We start from the raw sequence: 8,358 nt of genomic DNA on the forward strand, positions 1-8,358 counted from the left end.
TTTTAAGACATGCTAAACTTACCATGTACTGCTCATATCACTTTTCATATGTCCTTTATAAATGTCCGACGTGTGGGCCCCATCTTAACCTACAGTTATAAGGGCTATTCATCAAGTGACGTGTTAACTGATTTACTTCATACGGTCTCCAAATGTCATATATATATATATATATATATATATTCTTATACTCAAATCATATAATCTTCATCCCAAATCCTTGTATAACTTTGCTCTCCCTTGAGCTCATACTAAGCCGTCTACAGTCCTGGTAACACGAAATTTTTCGGGGAGTAACATCCTTCCCCCCTTAAAAACATTCGTCCTCCAATGTTGTAGTTTACAACCCACAGCATCTCCGTTGGTTCGTTGCCTTCCTCTTAGAATCCGATCGCCGTATCTTTATACTATACATTGGTCAGTTTCATCCCGCTCTCTGTACTCTTTCATTGGACTCATCTATGCACTACATCACCTCTTTGTCCTTATGTACATAATCGGATATCAACTCGTATCCCGCGCTCGTCTTGTTTCCTTCATCGTAGTCTTGATTTATCATGCCATAATCGCTCGTTGTCTTGCAAGTACTCTTCTATTTTTTTCACTTCTTGTCTCCCTACTAATGGGTAGCTCCCGGCTGTGGCGCCCTTTGTGTTCATCACCCTTTCCATCATTCTTTGTGAAATTATTTTGAAGACCTTTCTCCCTCTCTTTATTACTCTTTAGAATATGCCGGGCCTGGAAATCATATCTCACGTCCGCATGAAGTATTTCTTGATCCATCGTAAATCCTTTTTCATACTTGCTTGTGGTTTGCTTATCTTTAATTCATTTCTGCTCCCTCTTAATACATTCTTGATATGCCATTACGTCCCGAGTCTTGGCCTCTTTAAGCTAACATCTTTCTTTCTTTGGACTTTTGACAACGCTACACCTCCTTCCAGAATTAGATCTGCTCTTCCCCCTTTTTTAAGGGTGTTCTTACACACTAATAACTCCCGAGTACCGGTAGTCATTGGCCAACCCTAACGATCTTCCAACTCATTTGGTCTCTCATAATACCGGAGTTCTCTCATCGTATAGCTTGACCCATTTTTTTCTTTCTGCTAGTCGAGGGTTTTGCATTTAGACGAAGCGCTTATGCATTACAGATCCATTCTCACTTCCTTGTTTAAGGCCATTCTACTTTCACCTTTTATGACTGAGCATTTCCCGAATCAACGGGCTAACGGGAATAGTGGAATCCATCAAAACATTTTACGGAGCGTTTGGTCACAGTTTGCTCTTTTTATCCCTCGTCTTTCTCCATAACTATTATCACTGAAATTCTTCTTACTCTGAGTTTCCGGTTTGACTTTGCATCTACAATATATCATTGAGAGTTAATATGCTACACTCTTCCACCTCCACTATCAATCATTTTATTCACTTAGCTCATTTATCCGAAATTTTCCTTGACTACTTATTTGCGTCCTACCTATGCGTTGTAGTTCTTCCAGTGTTCTGCCACTTCTTGTTCGTATCATGAAATCCCTGGATTATACTCTCTTCTTTCCATCCTGAAGTCCATGAAATGTTCTTTTAAATGCACAAATCCGTTCTATTCTTAAACCATCTTTTCGGAAGGCTCCTCCGTGTCCGAGGCAACCGTGTCAATATGACTAGACATTTATCCCTTCATATACCTCTCGAGAGATGGAAATCTCTTAGCATCGTTGCAAGGCCTGATCATTCTTTCTCTTACCTTCCATCCCTATTGGTGATTACTATCCTTTAGTCCCACTTATCGAAGCTTGTTCTCTAACCTTACGCATTCATCTTTTGTTTCCATACTACCACACTTTATCCCTTTCGCATGCCTTCCTTCGAATCTCATTCAAATAGTCCCTTGCCTTGCCCATAGTCCCTCTTGGAAACTTCACTCTCCCTCGTTCCTTACACTTAAGACATTCTAATCCTTTTACTTTCTATATACTCACTTTCTTCCTTTTCCTGGTGTTATTGCATTAGGGCTTTCCAATTCTAACTTGTAGTGAAAATAGCATCAACTTATCTTGTAGAATTTGCTACATGAACTCCTCTACCCTGTTCGATTAATCCCTTCAGTATATAGCAACGCCGGTTACTGGGACACACATACCAATTGGGCGCGGTCACATATGGGATATCATACCTATACATATATGTGGTTACTAACCCCCCCCACTTACAAAGTATCTCCAAATACTATTTGAACTCATCCTAATTCTAGAACTGTGATGCACCTTCTTTCTGGCCACCGATCTAGTCCGCCCTGTCCTTCGCGACCTCTTAAGGTTTCCAACCACTCCGCATACTCCAATTTCCCTTAGGCCACTCTAGCTTCTCATTTGTCCCTTATCTCTGAATTTGTAAGACTTTTAGTACACTTCCCAGGGGGTCACCCATCCTAGTATTACTCTCACCCTAGCACGCTTAACCTTGGAATGCTAATGGGATCCGGTGTGTTAGTGCTGGTATGATCGCATCCACCCTACTGTGTGACCTTTATCACATAACCTAGAACAAGATGAAATTCTAATGGATTCCTATAAATTCTCGTAATGCATCTCCCTCCAGATTAAAAGGATTCCTTACTCTTCCGACGAAGCAAATGCTATCTTAGCCTATGAAACTCCCTATGACAAGCCATCAATCAACATATACAACTGCTTTCCAATCCTAAATGTTAAGATTCCTTCTAGCGGTAAAACATCTTAGCCGCAGTTATCTATAAATACTTTGGTTATCGGTCCCTTCAAAACTTCCATTTGTCAACTATAAATGGTATCCTGCAATAGTTGTACGCACATAAGAAGTTCCAATAAAAGACTCATAAACCTATAGCCGGTCTGTCCTCCTCTCGATCTGGAGGGCTGTAGAGCGAAGTATCCTCCTCATTGTGCTTGCACCATTCTATTAGCCATCTCATCATGGCGATTGTTTCTATGGTTCTATGTCATATACTCTCGCAATTGATATAACTAGCGGCTTGAAATTTCACGAGGGTTCATTGCAACTAGCTTGTTTCGACCAACGCAATATCCTTGAATCCTTTTTTTACGATCTTATCTCCGTCAACTTTCATGGCTTCTCCTTGCATTTCCTTAGCTCATCTTTCTTCATAACTCCCTATTACTTTTCGATTGCCCCATTGTCGGGTGTCATAATTCCTCTAATACATTAGTCAGTCCTTGTGCTCGTACTCGAGCTTACTTGTTCCCCCCCCCCCCCCCCTTAAAGGTTTTACCTTATAGTGTTGTATTTCATTGCCATTCTCGATCGAAATTCATGGGGATACTCGAAGTAGTGATGTGCCCAACTATCTGTCCAGCCAGAATAGTACTTTTGATTCTAATAATTGATGCCCGATGTCCACTTGTAGCGTCATCTTTATTTTATCATCCCATATCAACATGTCCTATACTTTCCCTTTAATCAATTCGTAGCAATCATAAACGTATAATCTTTGTTATCTCTTAAATCCTTCGCCCTCGTCCCTAAATTTTAGGAAAATTTTGACAGAGTTTCCCCTATACTTCTTACTATCCAAATCCTGCACGCAGCCCAGAAAATACATGTAATGCCTTACAGGGTCAAATATATACATGCGTAACACACCTTAGCCTCACCGGGCTCTCAATATCCAACAGAAATGCAAAGATGACGAAACTTACCTCATGCGTCACAACTCGGAAGATACTTGAACTTTTATCAATCCTCCTTGTATATTTCCCTAGTCACTTTCTCTTCCATTCGTTGGCTATACATTTCAATAATACTTGTAACATTCTTACCATGTCTTACTTATAATCCCTTTTACCATTACTTACCTCTGTACTGATTCCTTCAACTTCTGTCGTCTGCAATCTTACAACTGAACTTATCATTGAATTATACCGGCAACTAATTCCCCCTGCTTTACTATACAATCAGCTTATCATGATTATGACCGATTTATTAGAAGATGCACATCTTGATGACATAATTTCAACAAAGTGACTTACCTCTGTAATCCCAATATCATCATCCTCTTCCTTTATCAACACCATTTTTCCGCTGAAATTAAGGGTTAGTCCAAGGAATTTCATTTCCTATGACTTGACTCTTATCGCACGCTCTAAGATAGAAAGAAAGGTCAATGATTCCTAAATGCCCTGCAGCCTCCTATTTGTAAGTGTGGCTGTGTAACGACCCAACTCCGTAGGCCGCGACTAGTGTCCGTGCTGGACACCCAAACGTACCCAATAACCCCAGACTAGCATATCAGCAGAATATTTTTAAATGTAAAAGTCAATTGGCGTTAGTAATCATCATAAATGAACCGACATAGTACATGGTAGCCGATAAGGCTGTCACAGATCATATCATCCCAAAACATATACAAAACCCACACAAGTATGTCTACAGACCTCTACAGATTATAACAGAATCATAAGACGGGACAGAGCCCCGTCATACCCCTGAATAGCATACATATATACAATAGCAGCAGACTGTACCAACATATAGGCTCTGGACAAAAGAACACTCCCAAAATAGCAGAATAGATGTCCTAGGCAGGCGGGTCAGCAAATCTGTCGTCTGTACCTGCGCGGCATGAAAACGCAGCCCCCGAAGGAAGGGGGTCAGTACGAAATATGTACTGAGTATGTAAAGCACGGAACGTAGTAAACAAAGTCATAATCGAAGCAGAAGATACAGAAAATGAACTGAATATCCAGATTAGCAAAATGCTGATCATATAGCATAAATAGTATTCGCTGAAAACATATGTCGTACCTGGTCCCATTACGGAACAAGATCATAACCGAAACAGAACTTACAGAGCAGTGAGTGTAACATTCGAAGTATCAAATACATATTTTCATAACATGAGGAGTGTGTACAGAAACATATACCATATCATATCCGACCCCTGCCAAGGGACTCGGCAAACAGAATGTGGCCACCCCCCGACGCTGGTGCCACCACACATAAGGAGCAGAATAGGGGATAACCCCGTAACATAACATATCATATCAGATGGCCATATCAGATCATATCATATCAGAATGTGTGTACATGGCACAGCATACTCCACAACCCATGTACATATATACCTGCCCCCTCACATCGAGGCACGGCGAACAATGCAGTGGAATACGCTTGACAACATATCCTGGCCCGGGCTCAGTGGGGGAAACATTGAGGCATCCACGAATGGAGTAGTGAGAAACTAAATGCAATAAAAATACCATATATTTCTAGAGACTCAATGAGGCATATCGGATGACAAATCAAACCAATGAAATCGGACAGAATCATAGTAAGTGTATGTCGTATGTCATAATGAGTTACGGAAGAATAATCCTTCAGGGATCATTTTCATATTCCAAAATAGTTTACCAGACTCGAGGGAATCATTAAAACAATTTTCCTTAGTAGTTAAAAGGATAGTTAAAACGTTTCATTTTATATTGTTCGAAAATAAGGCAATAGTACACTAAAAGGCAAAGCGGGAATAGTGGGAGACTAAATGAGACATAAAATATAATACCTTTACAGAGATTCAATAAAGTATTTAGAATAAATATCATTGGTAGTTAGAAGAGTAGTTAAGGCGTTTCCTTTAGAACCGCTTGAAATTAAGTTATAACACAAAAAGGGTAAAGTCGGAAATAGTGGGCCCACCTCGGGACAACCGAAGCGGTGGGCTCAAATTACGTATATTAAGCTTATGGAGTCACCTACGGAGGTCCTAGGGACATTCATAACTTTCTAGACAATTTGCGGAAGTTTACACAATTCTTTAACAAAGCATACTTATAGGGTTCAATTCCAGTGAATGAAAAAGGGACAATTTGAAACGCGGATTCCGAAAGACAGAATATTTCCTGAGGCTCGAATCCGATCCTAGTACATCTAGGACATGCCAAAAGAATAATTGGGATAGCTTTACATACCTTTTATGCTTTTTACGCCTTTCCAAGTTCACTTCCCGTTTCGTCCAAAATCTACAAATGGTCACATTTACCAAATGTTAACCCTAAGACTTTAGGACTTAAATATCAAATCAACACTTTTCTACAGAAATTTGGGCAGCATTTCCCCTATACATATAGCATCCCCGAGAATTCAACTCGGCCAAAACAATCAACAACAACCCAATAACAACACTAACAACAACAACAATAACTACAAGACACAATATGGCACAACTAGTTCCCTTTCTAACATAGTGCGATACTTCCATTTCAACTTCAAATTTCCAAACAAATCTCAAGGGTTTCACATTCATCATTAATCAAGATCATCACAATATAATTTGGAAGCATTTCATATCAATTCCACAAAATATTCACAAGATATACACAATATACAAACTTTCCACCAAAGTCATAATTCCACCAAAACTTCTAATCTTTAACAAACATTTTCATAACATGTTTCTATCTTCCAACTTCATCAACAATCATCATAATTTACACCTTAACGACTTCATTTCCACAATATCATAAAATCATATTATAATGACATAATCTTTTACATTCCATTTCAATGCCAACTTAAATCATATTACCTTCCTTTACACTATAAGGATCACAACAACACAACCAACATATTAAACAAAATTAATTCATTCCCATTCTAATCTCCATATACCACACGGCCAATACCTATATTTCCAACTTCAACCAAATTCATTCAACTTTCATTCTCAATATGAATTCCATCATACTCACAACTAGAATACAACATAAATTCAACTCACCATATGTATATAACATACATTCACACACGGCTACATGCCAACTTACATACCCACTTTGCAAACTTCCATATTTCCATACTTTCTACTCATTTCTACATACTACAACACAAACAAACCTTCATAACATAATAACATGGAATGAATTCTTACCTTTTTCTCCAATCTTCTTCACTTAACCAAAGTGCGGAAACGATGAAACGGATGAACCATCTTCCGAAATAATCATACCACGTTGTAGAGGGTACTTGAATTGGTAGGAATACTACAAGAAAACAATTTTTGGAACAAGATTTAAGGTACTCAATTTCCATGGGTCTTGGCCGAAATGGCCTTTTGTTTTTGTTCTTCATCTTTGTGTTTCTTGAAAATTCTAATGGATAAAGTGATAAATATATGGTCCCTTTCATCTATTTTAACACATGGAAAATTCATTAATTTTTTGGTGGGTTTGGGCCATGGCTTTGGCCGGCCACCCTCTTAAACTTGGGCCTCATTTTTTTTTCTTTTCATTTTTCTTAGGCCAAACCGGTGGGTCCCGAGTTGGGCATAGCCCACTGACCTTTCGTTCTTAAAACGTCCATATCTCCTTGTACCGACTTCACCTAGGAACCTACGACCTATGGTTGGAAAGCTAATTCAATTATCTATAACTTCTATCTCTTGGTATTTTTCCAAATTCCAAACTTATAATACCGGTTTTGCCCCTCCAAGTCAGGTCACCCGGAAACGTTTTCTTAAAAATATTCGTTTGGAGGGCTTCCACTTTGATTTGGCCCAAGGGTCCTTCATGAGTTGTGTTTAACTTTACATATGTGATTCATATAGCTTGTCACATGTTCCAAAAAAAAATCTTGACGTGTGGGCCCCACCTCAGCTTACAAATAATCCGACGTTCAAAAATACGGGATATAACGGCTGGCTTCACACCCATAAATAGGACTCTACCGGACACGGTCTGTAGACACTCCGAGGATGACCTGCTCTGATACCACTTCTGTCACGACTCAAATCGATGGGCCATGACTAGTGCCCGATTTGGACACTCGTATACGAACCTGTTAGATATAGTAAGACTGATACTAAAGACAATGTGGAAATCTGCAAAAGCATTCTATAGACTCATAATGGCATATATCCGAATGAACCTTTCTCCTGAGGAGTCACATTTAACCATACATAACAAAATATGCAAGTCGACAAGGTTGTAGCTGTACGCGGCAATATCCAAAACGATCTACATCTGTATAGCTGACCAAACCATATACACAACCCACATATCTCTAAAGACCTCTAAGAGTGTAACAGTGAAACATGGCCGTACAGGGCTTCACCGTACCCTTGAATATGCATAAGTCTATACCAAAATGATCTGTACCAAAATGACTCAAGCTCCAAAACAATGGAACTCTCCAAGCAGCTAAGTAGCAGTCCTAAGCTGGGGGATCACCAAACTGAGTTTCTGTACCTGCAGGCATGAAACGCAGCTGTCACGACCTGACTAGGGCCGTGACGAGTACCCGATACTTGTACCGAGCACCCCTTGGTTATCCTGCATAAACAGTGCCATATTTTTTTTCCCATATTAA

General features: G+C 39.5%; 1 pseudogene; it reads right to left on the reverse strand.

Moving 5' to 3' along the window:
- Nucleotides 1–2,390: 2,390 nt before the first annotated feature.
- LOC132604837 (5S ribosomal RNA) lies at nucleotides 2,391–2,509 on the reverse strand (annotated as a pseudogene).
- Between the last annotated feature and the right edge of the window lie 5,849 nt (nucleotides 2,510–8,358).

Source organism: Lycium barbarum, chromosome 7 (assembly GCF_019175385.1).
Source record: "Lycium barbarum isolate Lr01 chromosome 7, ASM1917538v2, whole genome shotgun sequence".
Lineage (NCBI taxonomy): Eukaryota > Viridiplantae > Streptophyta > Magnoliopsida > Solanales > Solanaceae > Lycium > Lycium barbarum.